The sequence below is a fragment of the Rhineura floridana genome, chromosome 14 (assembly GCF_030035675.1).
Source record: "Rhineura floridana isolate rRhiFlo1 chromosome 14, rRhiFlo1.hap2, whole genome shotgun sequence".
In the NCBI taxonomy this organism is placed as follows: domain Eukaryota; kingdom Metazoa; phylum Chordata; class Lepidosauria; order Squamata; family Rhineuridae; genus Rhineura; species Rhineura floridana.
In genome coordinates this window covers 21,088,651-21,102,814 of record NC_084493.1, presented here as the reverse complement: position 1 = coordinate 21,102,814, position 14,164 = coordinate 21,088,651, and positions in this window count along the sequence as shown.

The window sequence follows — 14,164 nt, the reverse complement described above, 5'->3', positions numbered from 1 at the left end:
CATAACTGATAACACATTTACAGCATAAAAATATAATCGCTTCATGAGCCGCGCAGTTTTAACACATGCTGATTGCAGCACCACTGTATACCTTAAAAAACAATGTGCACAGAGCATAATGGCGCCTGCTTCCTCACAGCTCCATGGTGCCTGTGGCTGGGAGTTAGCATATACAGTATCTCTTGATACAGGAGAGGGCTGTGAGAATACAACCCCAGTTGGCAAAACGTGGGTTGCGCACTGCTTGGCAGAATAGTCCAGCTGCATCATGGTGCGCACAACTACATATTTATCACATCATCTTAAAGTGACCAAAGTGGAGCATGGGGTAGCCACAGCCACTTGGTGTCATGAGCCCCATGGAAAGGGCATGGGGTGGTGAGGAGGGGTTGGGCTTTGAATGGGAAGAAAGCACCAGTGACATGTCTGCAGGTGTACTGGAGTCTGAGAGTTGCCACGCTGTAGCCAGTGACACCTCTGCCCCCTTTACATCCCTTTACTAGGGAGGAAGCCCAACCCAGTCAGGAAAATGTTTCTCCGCCTACCTTTCACCCCCTTTGCTGCTCCACCACTACGCAGCCCCCCTCCTCCTGTTGGGGAGGATCGTTCTGAGGCGGTCCAGCCGCCCTTACCTCCAACAGTCTCTATGAGCCTTCACTGTCCCTCTGAGGAGGAGTGTGTGTCTGCACGTACGCTCTCCACAACAACACTAAGCCCACGCAAGTAGGGTGCCCACTCATCCTTACTTAAGGTCAGTAAGGAGGCGTGTCTAGTTGCTGCTAAGACAACATCTTAGTGCAGTGCAGTTGTGCCTTTTTATTCCTAGAAATTATGCTGAATGCTGTATAACCTGTAAGCTGATTCATGAAACACTCTTAACTGAAACTTTCTATTAAAACTACTAAAGAAAAGCACACCTCAGCATTTGTGTCTCACTTCAGTAGGTTCAGACAGGACACTTGACTCCTAAGCCCGTGGCAAGCTGGCCATGCACCTCCACAGCCACGTGCTATATTAAACTTTTCTCAGCCTAAGACCCTAGGGAGCTGTCTTATAGCTGTCTTATGAGGAGGGGGAGTCTAACTCTCCCCCCTACCATTGTGGTTCTGATGCAAACCTCAGATAAGATGCCATTAGCCCTGGGACGGAAGCAAGCAACCTTGATTTCTCCAACTCACTCGGAGGCAGTGGCGGCTGGTGGGTCCAGGGCAGTGGAATCCTGCTCCGCTGAAGCACCTTGGGCAGTTCCTTGAAAGTTCAGACTAAAACCCAGAGCAGATTCCATTGCCCCACTGACATGATGCCACCAGCCGCCACTGCTCAGAGGAATTGCCAAACAGTAACTGAAGCCTCTCTTTCTTAATGCAAACAACAGCAGAAGCTTTGATCAGAGTCCATCTCATTTATGATCCTCACTCTTACTTCTGTATGCTGCTTTGCACATGATGTGAGTGAGTGGTTGATGTGCTTTAGGGCAATGGTGCCAGAAGAGTAGGACTCTGGGGCAGACATCAAGGGCCTCACTCAGCAGAGGGGCCAGGAGGGCCTGGCCCTCCCAGATGCACAGGGCTAGTTTACCACATTTTGAAGCAGTGTCTTGAAGCAGAGGGTGTGTGTCTTATAAACCTATGAAATCTTGAGTCTACAATGATCTCACTGCACCACTGCATTACAGAGGATCTCCAACAGAGCAATCCACTTAAGAGACAGGTATGTGTGTGTAATTTCAAGAATTCTTTGAATATGTTTTGGCTCCTGCAGGAAAAAAACAGTTGGTACATAACAAGGGGGCAGGCTTGAAATTAAGGACAACGCTTGGGGCCAGATACAAGCTTCCAGGAAACCAGCTTAGAGTATTTATGAGGACTAGTTTTCCCAGACTAAAGAATTAACAAGTGCTGACCTCAGGTGGCAGTTGTGAGAATGACAGCAAGTCAATGCAAGCAGGACCCTGGGCTCAGCATCACTGTGGCTACTGTACTCTCTTTCTGCATAGGAGCAATGCTTCCAGGCTGTTGGGAGTTTGAGACACAGAGAGTGACAAAATATGGGTGTATTTAATGTGATAACCCACATTATTCAACATTAGGTTACTACCAAAAAGAGAGAGAGAGAGAACAGCTTGTGGTAGCAGCAGCACCTGCTTAGCATGCAGAAGATCCCAGGTTCAAAGAATATCCAGCTAAAAGCTAGCAGGTGATAGGAAATACCCCTGTGATGACTGCTGGTAATTGAAGCTATTCATTCATTTAGCTGAAGCATTTTTATCCTGGTTTTCAGCTGAAAAAGCTTCCAGAGCATCTTACAAGATGATGATGATGATGATCATGATAATATAGCTTGTATATAACAAGGTAATAACAAGAACTTGACAAGAATTATCAATACCTCAGCACAGTCATTAACCAAAATGGAGACAATAGTCAAGAAATCAGAAGAAGGCTAGGACTGGAGAGGGCAGCTATGAGAGAACTAGAAAAGGTCCTCAAACGCAAAGACGTATCACTAAAGACTAAAGTCAGGATCATTCAGACCATGGTATTCCTGATCTCTATGTATGGATGTGAAAGTTGGACAGTGAAAAAAGTGGAGAAGAGAAAAATCAACTCGTTTGAAATGTGGTGCTGGAGGAGAGATTTGTGCATGCCATGGACCACGAAAAAGACAAATAATTGAGTGTTAGAACAAATTAAACCAGAACTGTCACTATGATGAAATTTAGGTTATCATTCTTTGGACACACAATGAGAAGACATGATTCACTAGAAAAGACAATAATGCTTGGAAAAACAGAAGGGAGTAGAAAAAGAGGAAGACCAAACAAGAGATGGATTGATTCCATAAAGGAAGCCACAGACCTGAATTTACAAGCTCTGAACAGGGTGGTTCATGACAGATGCTCTTGGAGGTCACTGATTCATTGGGTCGCCATAAGTCATAATCGACTTGAAGGTACATAATAATAACAACAATAATAAAAATACAGTCCCCACCCTCAGGCTCACATCTAAAGGCAAAACACATAAAGAAAAGTGATGGGGAGGGACGGGGGGGAAGCACTAGTTCTTAAAGTTACAGTTGTGACATCCATCTGAGATGGAAACAGTTCAGGCAGTCTGATGGAATTGGCTGCATCAAGCTGATGTTTGAGGAAGAGCTAAAAACAGCTGGTCTCTCAGCAGAGCCGATGGAGTAGCCCTGCTTCCCCTCTGTTCTGCAGCCCAAGGGAATGGCTGCTGCTAGATCTGCTGCTCCTCATGCGAGTGGCAGCCCTTTTATGGAATATGTTATAGGAACATAGGAAGCTGCCTTATACCAAGACAGAATATTTGTCCACTGAACCCAGTGCTGTATACTCTGACATGTAGCAGTTCTCTAGGGTCTCCAGCTATTGTCTCCCCTCCAGAAGTAAATTGAGCTAGGCCATTTGGGATGTCAATTTCAGATGTCCCTTAACCTGGCAAGTTCTTTTCAAGTTCAAGTATGCCTCTTGTCATGCTCAGACCGGGTGCCAGATTGTTGTCCTCAGAGAAGAAACCAGACACTCCACAGGGCAAGAACCTCGAGGAGCAGGCAAGCTCTCCTGGAACCAGTACAGAAGACCCCCTGGGAGCTGTCAGAGAAAGAGGTGGAGCCACCCCTCAGTCCTTTATCAACATCTTGAAAGGAAATACCAATATTTTGAAAGGAAATGTCAATAAAGAAAATATCAATAAAAAGATTGACATTAATATCAATGTTTTGTTTGTTTACATCCCGCCCTTCCTTCCAGAAGGACGCGAGGGCAGCAAACAAAAACACTAAAAGCACTCTAAAACATCTTAAAAACAAAAAGACTTTAAAACATACCAAAATATAACATATTTACAAACATTAAAAACAACTTTAAAAACAAAGTTAAAAGCAATTCCAACATAGATGCAGACTGGGATAAAGTCTCCGCTTAAAAAGCTTGTTCAAAGAGGCAGATTTAAAAAAAAAAAATACACGTCTGACAATAGCCACAGAAAATCGTTACATAAAAATCCAATCTGCAATGATAGAGAATAAAAGAATTAATGGAAAATTCAGTGTTGTGTTGTTGTGTGTACTGCCTTCAAGTCAATTCTGACTTATGGCGACCCTATGAAGAGGGTTTTCATGGTAAGCTGTATTCAGAGGGGGTTTACCATTGCCTTTCTCTGAGGCTGAGAGGCAGTGACTGGCCCAGGGTCACCCAGTGAGCTTCATGGCTGTGTGGGGATTCGAATTCTGGTCTCCCAGGTCGTAGTCCAGCACCTTAACCACTACACCACACTGGTGGCCACAGTGAAATACTTGCCTATTCTGAAATAAGCTCCATCAAGTGCAGTGGGACTTACTCCTAGGTAAATGTGTATAGGATTGCAGCCTCAATGTTTCAGCCCAGTAGTTTCTATACTTGGATACAAAGTGATGTGGCCCTATGCCACTTCTTCATACATGTGGGTGATGTTCCCTGGCTGGGGTGACAATGCTCCTGATAGTGCATCCTTCTCTTAAAAATGACCTTTACATGTTAACTTCCTTTTAAAAATATGTTTTTCTAGTGAAGGTAAAAAACAGTAACAATAAATCCTCTGCTTCCAAGACATTTATTGGGGTTTATTTGGGGGGGGGCAAAGGGGCTCATTTTCAGTACCAGATCTGAATTGTGTGGAATTCTAGCACATCCCTAGAGTGAACCAGCTGCCTCATAACGATCAGACCGTTGTTCCATCAAGCTCAATATGTTGCAATGAGTTAAAATTAAAATGTTGTACTAAAATGAAATCAAATAATGCAAAATGAAACATATGCTTGCTTTCCTTGCCTTGTGAAAAGTACGGGAGTTTTCCGCTTATCTGCTTCTTTAGCAATTAAATATGTTATTCCCAGCTTGTAGGACCAAAGGTCAAGGATAGAGGAAGTTTGGGATGAGAACAGAGAAGCCTGGCTCCTTTTTGTAACAAATATTGTCCTCAATGACAGGTAAGGGCTCTTCATGGGTTGCTTCCAGACAACCCATTTAATGTTTTTAATGTTTGTTTTTGCAAGTCGCTCTGAGTTAACCTTTTTTTAAAAAGTGACTAATATAATGAGTAATAATTGGGGCCAATGGGGGGATTTGGCTTGGGCATCAAGCTCAAAGGGGACCTCAAATTGTGACGCTTGTTAATTTTTAGCATTTGATAAAGTTTCACAATGTTTTTATGCGCATCAGACCAAACTGTGACACACTCTGAGGTGCAAATTTAAGCCAGTAAGAGGTCTAATTTGGTAAAAGAAATACAATTTTTGTTAACTGATATTTTGTCATATTAAAGAGTTTCATAAATATTAAATGTATCATTTCTGATGGCACAAGATTAGACCATGATGAACGTGTTCTCCTCTCAGTTCAGCTGATTATATAAACCCACTCATTTATTTATGTGTGGGGTGGGGGAGGTTGGGGGGTGTCTTATTTTGGTTTTGTGCATTGTCATTTTTTATTTTTATTAGAGCTCCAGGGCCTCAAAAGCTGGAAGTGTCCAGACCTCTATGGACCTCTTCAGAGGGGTAGATAATAATAAACATTCACGTGCTCAAAAATCCCATGAGCCTAAAATGGTTGAAGATTCCTGCTCTGCTCTACAGTACCGAGTTCTCCAAATCCTGGTTTTGTCTTCTGTACCCAGCAATGCCCCTTTTAATCAAATCATATGATCCTCTCCACAACAAAGCCCTACTTTCAGACACGAGGATACAAACTCGCACAAATATTCATATGATTGTGCATCTATGGAAATATTTACAAAAACAAAGGTCCCCGATAGAGATGGAAGGATCTGTCAGTTTCGATTATCTCAGTTTCTCATTTTTCAAATCTGCAGAAATTTATGGGTTTTTTTCAATCCTCCTGAAAATTCTTTAGCATTTTAGTGCAAATTTCTTCTAACACACACATTTTTGTATGCAGTTCTGATTTACATACACATTTTTTGCAAGCAATTTCTCCTAATATAATCAATTTTGTTTATTTTCAGTAATATATTCATTTTTATGCACACTTCCCCTAATATGCAATTTTGTAAACATTGGCAAGGTTGGAAAAGTGCATCACAAAATTCAGATATGTGCAAATTTCAAAGGATGGCTCTGTTTTGGTTCTCATATTGTTTCAAAAAGTGCAAATTTGATAGATTTGGCCTCAAATGTGAACTGAAACAAATTTCTCCCCTATCCCTGCCGGCTACATAGCAATGCCCTGTTGTTTGATCCAATCATGACCCTCTCGACAATTCACTAGTGGTGGCTGTGGGCTTCAGCACTTAAACACTCCTTGAAAGTTTGGACTAAAACCCGGAACGGATTCCACTGCTCCACTGATATGGAGCCACCAGCCACCCCTGCAACTAACCTCCCAGATTCAGACAGAGGGATACAAACTGGCACAAACACTCATATGACTGTGCATCTATGGAACTATTTACAAAAAGCAAAGGCTGCAGGGTTGGTCCATAAGAAAAATAAAAAATCCACAATTGGGCAATACCTTTAGTAGGACTAACCACAATGTCACAAAATGGTGAGTGGACTTCCAAATTCTCTAGAACACTTGATCAAGCAAGATTTCAACAAAACAGAGGAAGAGAAATAAAAGCCACTTCGATGTTGAAAGTCAGTCTTAAGATGGAGTGTGGGAGGCAATTGACAGCCTCTACCCAGAACACACCACAAAATGCTATTGTCTGCAGCCAAGCCCTACAATACAACCGCATCTGTTCAGACTTGTCAAACAGACTTACAACTTAAAAATGTATGTCAGGCATTCCTCAAATTACAATATCCACTTTACTAAGAGGATAAGACAAATCTACAAGGCCAGACTGGTACCCAGGAAAAAACCTTCTACTGCAGGGGCAGCAGAAGGTAGATTGGGATCTACTGGTAGATCTCTGGATGATTTGGAGTTGATTAGTGAGGGTTTCTGACTCCCAGTTGTCTACCAATCGCAATAACTGAGAATCTTTCTGATCCTAAATTAAGCTGCTGAAGAAGGCGGCTTAGGGGAAAATCAGGAGTGGATTTGTGTGTGGAAGGACTTATGCACTTGGTTCCGGTATTGATCACAAATCTCTGGGTGCGGTACGTGCTCAGAAGCACCTGCTCCTTAATTCTTAGTATATATCCGTCCTGCTGAGCCACTATTTTGTACCCTGCTTTGGGTGGTCCAGCTCTATGTTCTACTAAAAGAACAGGGCAGATCTAGAAGACAGAATGACTTGCATTTCCCAGTTAAAACCACTCAAATGTATCATGAATAGGGTTTCCAGGTTCATGGCCTGAGACAACCACAAGGTGGAATTCTCCCTCCCCCCTGCACAACTTTTAAAGATACAGATGACCTGTTGGTTGCCAGGCCCGGCCTCCATGAGGTCTTCTGTATCTTTAAAAGTTGTGCAGGGGGGAGGGAGAATTCCACCTTGTTGTTTTTCCCATTACAATGTTGCAAGAACACCTGCACTTGGCTGACTTTCTATTCTGCTAAAGATACAGGATCAGTCTCAGGCCAGGAATCTGGCAACCCTAAATCATGAATGATCTGCAGCTCATCTTGGACAACAGCTGCATACACCCCATATGTTAAAAGCACATTTTCTCCCAAATAATCCTGAGAACTGTAGTTTACCTCTCACATAGCTACAATTCCCAGCACCCTTAACAAACTACAGTTTCCAGGATTCTTTTCTTTTTTCTTTTTGGGAGAGGAAATGTTCTTTAAATGTATGGTTGATATGCAGCCTTTGTCTTTAAAGTGCCATAATACCTGCATCGGGAGGGGGTATTGGGGAGTATGATACTGTGGGCCCCGGAAAGGCTGGTACTCAAGGGCCAGGCATGCCTGGTGCTGGCCCTGGGTCTAAGGCTGCAATCCTACACCCACTTTTCTGGGATAAAGCCCCACTCAGCTCAGTAGAGCTTACTTCTAAGTAAACATGCATAGGGTTGCAGTGCAAATTGGATTAGGCTCTACTAGAAGCTATGCAAGTTTCAGGCTGCACCTGGAATATAAACATATATATGCATGGCCGATGAACAATGCAGACTTGAGCTTTCCAGCTCAGCAGTGATAGCCCCACAGAAGACTCTGTGGGGTTCTGTCCCATTTTCCACCTGATCTTGCCATCTGTGCAAACAGAATGCATAAAAGACTGGTGATTCAGACAACAGAAACTATCTCGGCTGGGGAAGTGTTTGCCATCTATATTTCCTGGCCCTCATGTATGTCTATTACATCTTCTCAAAAACTACTTGATAAGATAGGAAGACGCTTGAAGTGGGAGGCTTGAGTAGCAAAGATGCCAAGTGTGCACACAAGGCCTGAGGATCTTGGAGATAAAAGAAATCATTAGCAAGGCACAAACAAAGGGCATCACAATTGTGTCAATGCGCCTCTCGAAATGAACAAAATAACCTTTTACATAATCTCATTAGCATTTTCAGTGAAAATGGTGGCATTTGAGCAGATAGTTAAAAGAATACTTTTTCTCTCCATTGCAGAAAGGCCAAAGGTATTTATCTGATTTAAAATTTTAGAGCTGATATTAAACAATAGCGAAAAGCATGTGGCAAGCTGTGACTCAGCTACAGACTATCCAGCTTTTGTAAGGTGTTCCAGCTGTAAGAGGTACGGCATGCAACTTCCCAGCAGGAGGGAGAATAGTTTGTTTGGAACCCTAGAGAACATCTGTTGCTCCATGTGGTTCTGCCAACATGTAACTGTATTATTAATTACATTCATGGAGAATAAGGTTAACAATGGCCTCTAACCATGATGACTGTGCTCTGGCTTCACAGTCAAAGGCTGTATGCTTCTGAATACCAGTTTCTGGAAACAGCACTGTTGCGCTCACATCCTGCTTGCGGGCTTCTGACGGGCTTCTGGTTGGCCACTGGGAAAACAGGATGCTGGCCTGGATGGGCCACTGGCCTGACCCAGCAGGGTTCTTCTGATGTTCTTATTTGTGTACTGCCCATATAACTAAGTTTTCTCAGTGACCTGATTAATTATTATTAATAATAGTAGTTTGGGTGGTTGGATGACAACAGGATTAGGGGCAAAATGCAGCTACAGAGAAATGAGAGGAAAGTGTCAGTGCACTCAGTTGAACCCTGAGATATGCAGAAGGACAAAACCCTTTGTAAAAACTCCAAAGGGGCAACCGCTCCAAAACGGATAGACCAGTGAGGACTGAGCATCCTCAGAGACTTCTAGGAGCCAAAGGATGGAGAGCATCAATTGGAAAAGAAAAACTGAAAATCAAGGGTCACGATGGTACCTCAAGCCACACCCCTCACCTGTCCTGCTCTGGGCCTTCCTCGACTGCTTTTCCTGGCTGGGATGTGTGATAATGCCTCTTGCTTGCCTGGGTGGAGGATCGAGGGAGGGGTGTGTGTGTGTGTGTTTAGAAACCTTTGACATTTGTGTGAGTGGAATGTAGCCTAGTTTACAAAGGAAAGAGTCGCATCCATTGCTCTGCCCATTTTTGCCTGTGGCCCTCCCCACCACTGGCATCTGCCCCCTGGCAAGTTCCCCATGATGGGATGCGGCCCTCAGGCTGAAAAAGTTTCCCCACTCCTGTTTTATGCAAATCTGTGTCCTCTTTCAGGGCGATGCATTTCCTCTTTTGTGTGTGATGCATAAGCAGCTGCTCTGAGCCAAATTTTCTCTCCCGGTTTGCTCAGCTTCCACTGAACTGCTTTGCTAAGCTGGACAGGAGTGGTACTTTCAGAAAGCTCAGACTGAAAGGAGGTTAACAGCCACACTTGGTGGCCTCACGCCTGTAAGGAACCCTTTCCTCTAATGCCTGTTCCCATCTGAACTATAACTACAGTATAGGAACATTTCACTGACTTGGGATACTCCACCAATCCCGTACCTCTTCTTGTACCTGTTTACAACTCCCAGCCCTTCGGGGCAAGCAGCTGCTGTGCATTCCTTGCTGCTGTTTCAAAAGATTGCCTAGAAATATTCTGGGTTATGATGCACACATATGCTGTGGCATTTGACCATTTCTCTAGCATTCAGAGAATCACATGACATGCCTGACTGACATTTGGAAAGGGGTTTTCTACTGTGCTGTACGGCAAAATAAGTGATCTCTAATGATTGTACAGAAAGGACAGGGAGAAGGGAAGGGAGAGGCATAATCTATGCATGGAAGGGCCCAGGCAGTGATTGCCAGTTTATTGCCATAAATAAATCTGGAAACAAATAGTCACAATTAAATGCTTGGGTCATATCCACACCATACATTTGAAACACACTTTAACAGTCATGAATCCCGGGAACTGTAATTTACACTTTGCGGAGCTTTAAATGGATGGCGTATGGATGTGGCAGCAAGCAACAATCAACCCATGGTAAACTTACAAAACAAAGAAGTTAAAACATGGAACCATCAGAGGAGACACTTTGTGACTAAGATTAGAATTAGTTATGATCATCATAAAGGTCAAAATGATGATCAAGCACATAAATTTTAACAAAGATTAGCTGTGTTTTGGATAGTGCCAACTCAGTATATATATATATATATATATACACACAAACCCCTATTCATTTGTTTCTATTGGTAACTGAAGCTGCACGCTTACCTGCTGGGAGTAAGCCCCATTGAACTCAACTGGGCTTACTTCTGGGTAGACACAAGACTGTATGTCAGTAATAAGTTTCTTGAAGATTTGAGTCATGCAGCTGGAATCTGTTACAAAAAATTAAACTGGTGAGAGGCAGAAGCTGCTATTAGTTGCAGGTTTGAGGGACTTTTTGATCACAGTCAGAGATTTAGAGAAGAATTGGCCATAGTGGCATTATATATCTAATGGCGTGAAAGGAAATGTAACTAAAGCAGAATCGATATAAGTTTTGTTATGTGGGTAAAGATAAGAGTATAAGTGACTGTGCTTTTAACAAGCGTAACGGGCAGAGCAATATAAATGACAAGGAGCTGGTGGAAGGGCGGCTGGCCTTTTGGCTAACAGAGATTCCAGGTGGATCAGGACCTGAGGGAGTGCTCCAAATGCAAGGGGGACCTCATGCAAGTTCCCCCCCCCCATGCTTTGTCCCTGCCATGCCCCAGAACATCCCATTTTCGGGGCTTCCACCAGCTTCCACCAGCCCTCCATCCATCAGGCTGGCCATACCCAGCAGACCTCCAGCAGTGCCCTCCAAATGTTGCTGGACTACAACTCACATCATCCCTGATAATTGGCTGTCCTGGTGGGGATGGGCACTGATGGGTTTTAAAGTCCAACAGTATCTGAAGGGCCACGGGATTCTCACTTCTGCTGTAAGAAAATTATGTTTTTCTAGCATAACTTCAAAGGACCATCTTTGTCTTATCTTTTGTATTGTTGGCACATCCCAGTCTCTGAGTGGTGAGAGACTTCCAAGGGTTCCAGTGCTTACCCAGGGTTCCGTTTCCTTGAAATGGAGGTCATTGGAGGGTTTGGTGTCTTTAGGATATATGGTTTTATCTACACATATATACAACCTGAGCATAACATAGAGTGGCTCACAGCATTAACACTCCAACTGATCTTACTTCCCCATGAGGCTTCCAGGGAGGTGCCCCAAAGCCATGGTCCTGGATTCAGCATTGGGAGCAAGCCTCTCTATGTCTTTCCAGCTCCCAGCCCCACATCAGACTGAAAACACACACAGGCATCCTCTTGGCTCTAGCCAGGTGAAGGGGGAGGGTTTACCCCCTGCAAAGATCATCACTGGTCATTTGTTCCTATGGCAACACATCTGCTCTTGACCAAGTCTTTAGAAATGTTAATGGGAGCTCTTGACAGACTTGGCCAGACCTATTAACTTAACAAAGAAACTTGGCCAGTTCAACAGGTTCCTTCCAGATACAGAATGACAGGCTTGGAGGGGACCCACAGACCACATCCAAACCAACCCCTGAAGTCCTATAACAATGTAATTGGAGTACTAAACTTTCGCAGATTAAATTAATACAGTATACATTCAATAGTGAAGAGCCTTCTCTGATGTGTAATATGAAAGGAGTGAGGCTCATGAAGTGATATTTGATGTAAGAATGGTGTCATAAACCTTGGAGACGGGGAAGGAGGAACCCTGGGAAACTGAATGTATAGAGGGTTTAGGAAGGAAGGAAGGAAGGAGGAACACCTGAGTTTGTAGAGAACTGGCAGGCTGCAGTAGGGACTCAAACTGTCCTATAGTGGGTGAGGCAGGCTGGTGTGAGGCTTAGGTATATTGCACAACAGCAGTGCTTGTGTGGGTGTGCTTGTGGAGGTGTGGGGCAGTGGCATGGAGTGGCAGTGGTGGAGGAACAGGTGAGGCAAGCAGATTGGTGAGGAGAGTGCCTGAGGTGGGGGGTTGGCAAGGGGTTGGCAAGGGTAGTGGGGTTGCCTGGTGGACAGGTGGCGAGCTGGGGGTTGGCGAGCAGAATGAGTAGTGGGGTAGAGCCCCCAGGACATGATAATATATGTTAACATACATTATTGAGTTTTGCAATGCAATATTTTACAATCAGATTTTCTAATGGTAATATATTATGTATATACCCATTTTGCTGCAGTTTTACTGTTTTTATTATCTGTATGTGTGTATGGCCTGATCAGTCAATGAGCAATAAACTGAATTAAATTTTACTCAGGCTTTGATTAGATTAGAACCAAAGTTAGGAATCTGCAGTCTCAGGATGTCTCACTGTAGCTGAATAGTGGGTTGGGAGCACTCCCTTACTCAGGTCAATTGTGAATTTTGGCAGGAAACTTACAATTTGATTTGCCTTGTGTAGCTAGATCCTTACTAGGTCACCTTTTCAGGCAAAATGGAACCTTTTGGAGTCAAGTGCAAGGGAACACACAAAATCATTATGGAATAACTGGGATGTTACCAGTGTGCCCTGATTTGGATTTTTGTCTGTGAAACGTTGAAGGGTATGCAATCATAAAAAGGAACATATTAGTAAAAATAAAATACAAAAATGACCAATAGTGGTAGAAACTGCTTGCAAAAATGTGGACATTAATCAAAACTGCATACAAAAATGTGTTTATTAGGAGAAATTAGAATTAGGATGCTGATGAATTTTCATGACAATTTTTTAAAAAAACCCACAAATTGCTGCAGAAAGTGCTGTGAAGAATTGAATTTAGAAATGTACAAATGGAAAATGGGGAGAACCAAAACTGGCAGATCCTTCCATCCCTTCTTGAGAGTAATCACTTCCAGTTCTGTTACATCTGGGCTTGGACAGTATACCATGACAAACTCTTGCTTGGCCCAGCACCGTATCAGCCGTACAAGAGGAAAAAAGGATACATGTAGTCTGATTGCCAGCTGTTTTAGCACTGAGTTTTTGTCTGCCCCCCCCTTTCCTGCTACTTACTTTGGAGTGCATTGCCTGGACTTTGATCTCTTTCTGAACCTTGGGTTTAGATTACGAAACTCTTTTGGAACAGCCTGTTTTGTTAATTCTGGCCCTTGGCCTGCCTAACCCAGCTGAATCTGTTCCAGTTCATCTGAAGCATCTCTTGTTCTGGCTAGGGATGGAAGGATCTGTCAATTTCGGCTCTCTCAGTTTCTCAATTTACCAATGTTAAATTCAGTTCACATTTCCGCCACAATTTGTGGTGTTTTTTTTAAAAAAAGCTCATGAACATTCTTTTGCATTTTAGTGCAAATTTCCCCTAATAAAACATTTTTGCATGCAGTTTTGACTAATGTACACATTTTGACCTAATATAATGCATTTTTGTATGTTATTTTCACTCATGTTTTCATTTTTATACACATTTTCCCAATAATACATGCATTTTTGTAGACACTGTTTAGTTGGAGAACTGCTTCGCAAAATTCTGAGAATTCTGAATTCTCAGAATTCTGAATTTCAAAGGATGGCTATATTTTGGTTCTCATATTGTTTCTGAAAGTGTGGATTTGATCGATTTGGTTTTAAATGTGAACCAAATCAAATGCTCTACATCTTTTGTTCAGACCCAAATATTTCAAGGAAGCAGGGGATTATTCTAATCCTGAGAATGCATTTTCAGAATTTTTTAAAACTACAAAACCTATGATGCACTACAACAGTGAGTCAAATACACATACTTGGTCTAGAAACATTTGAGGGGCCTT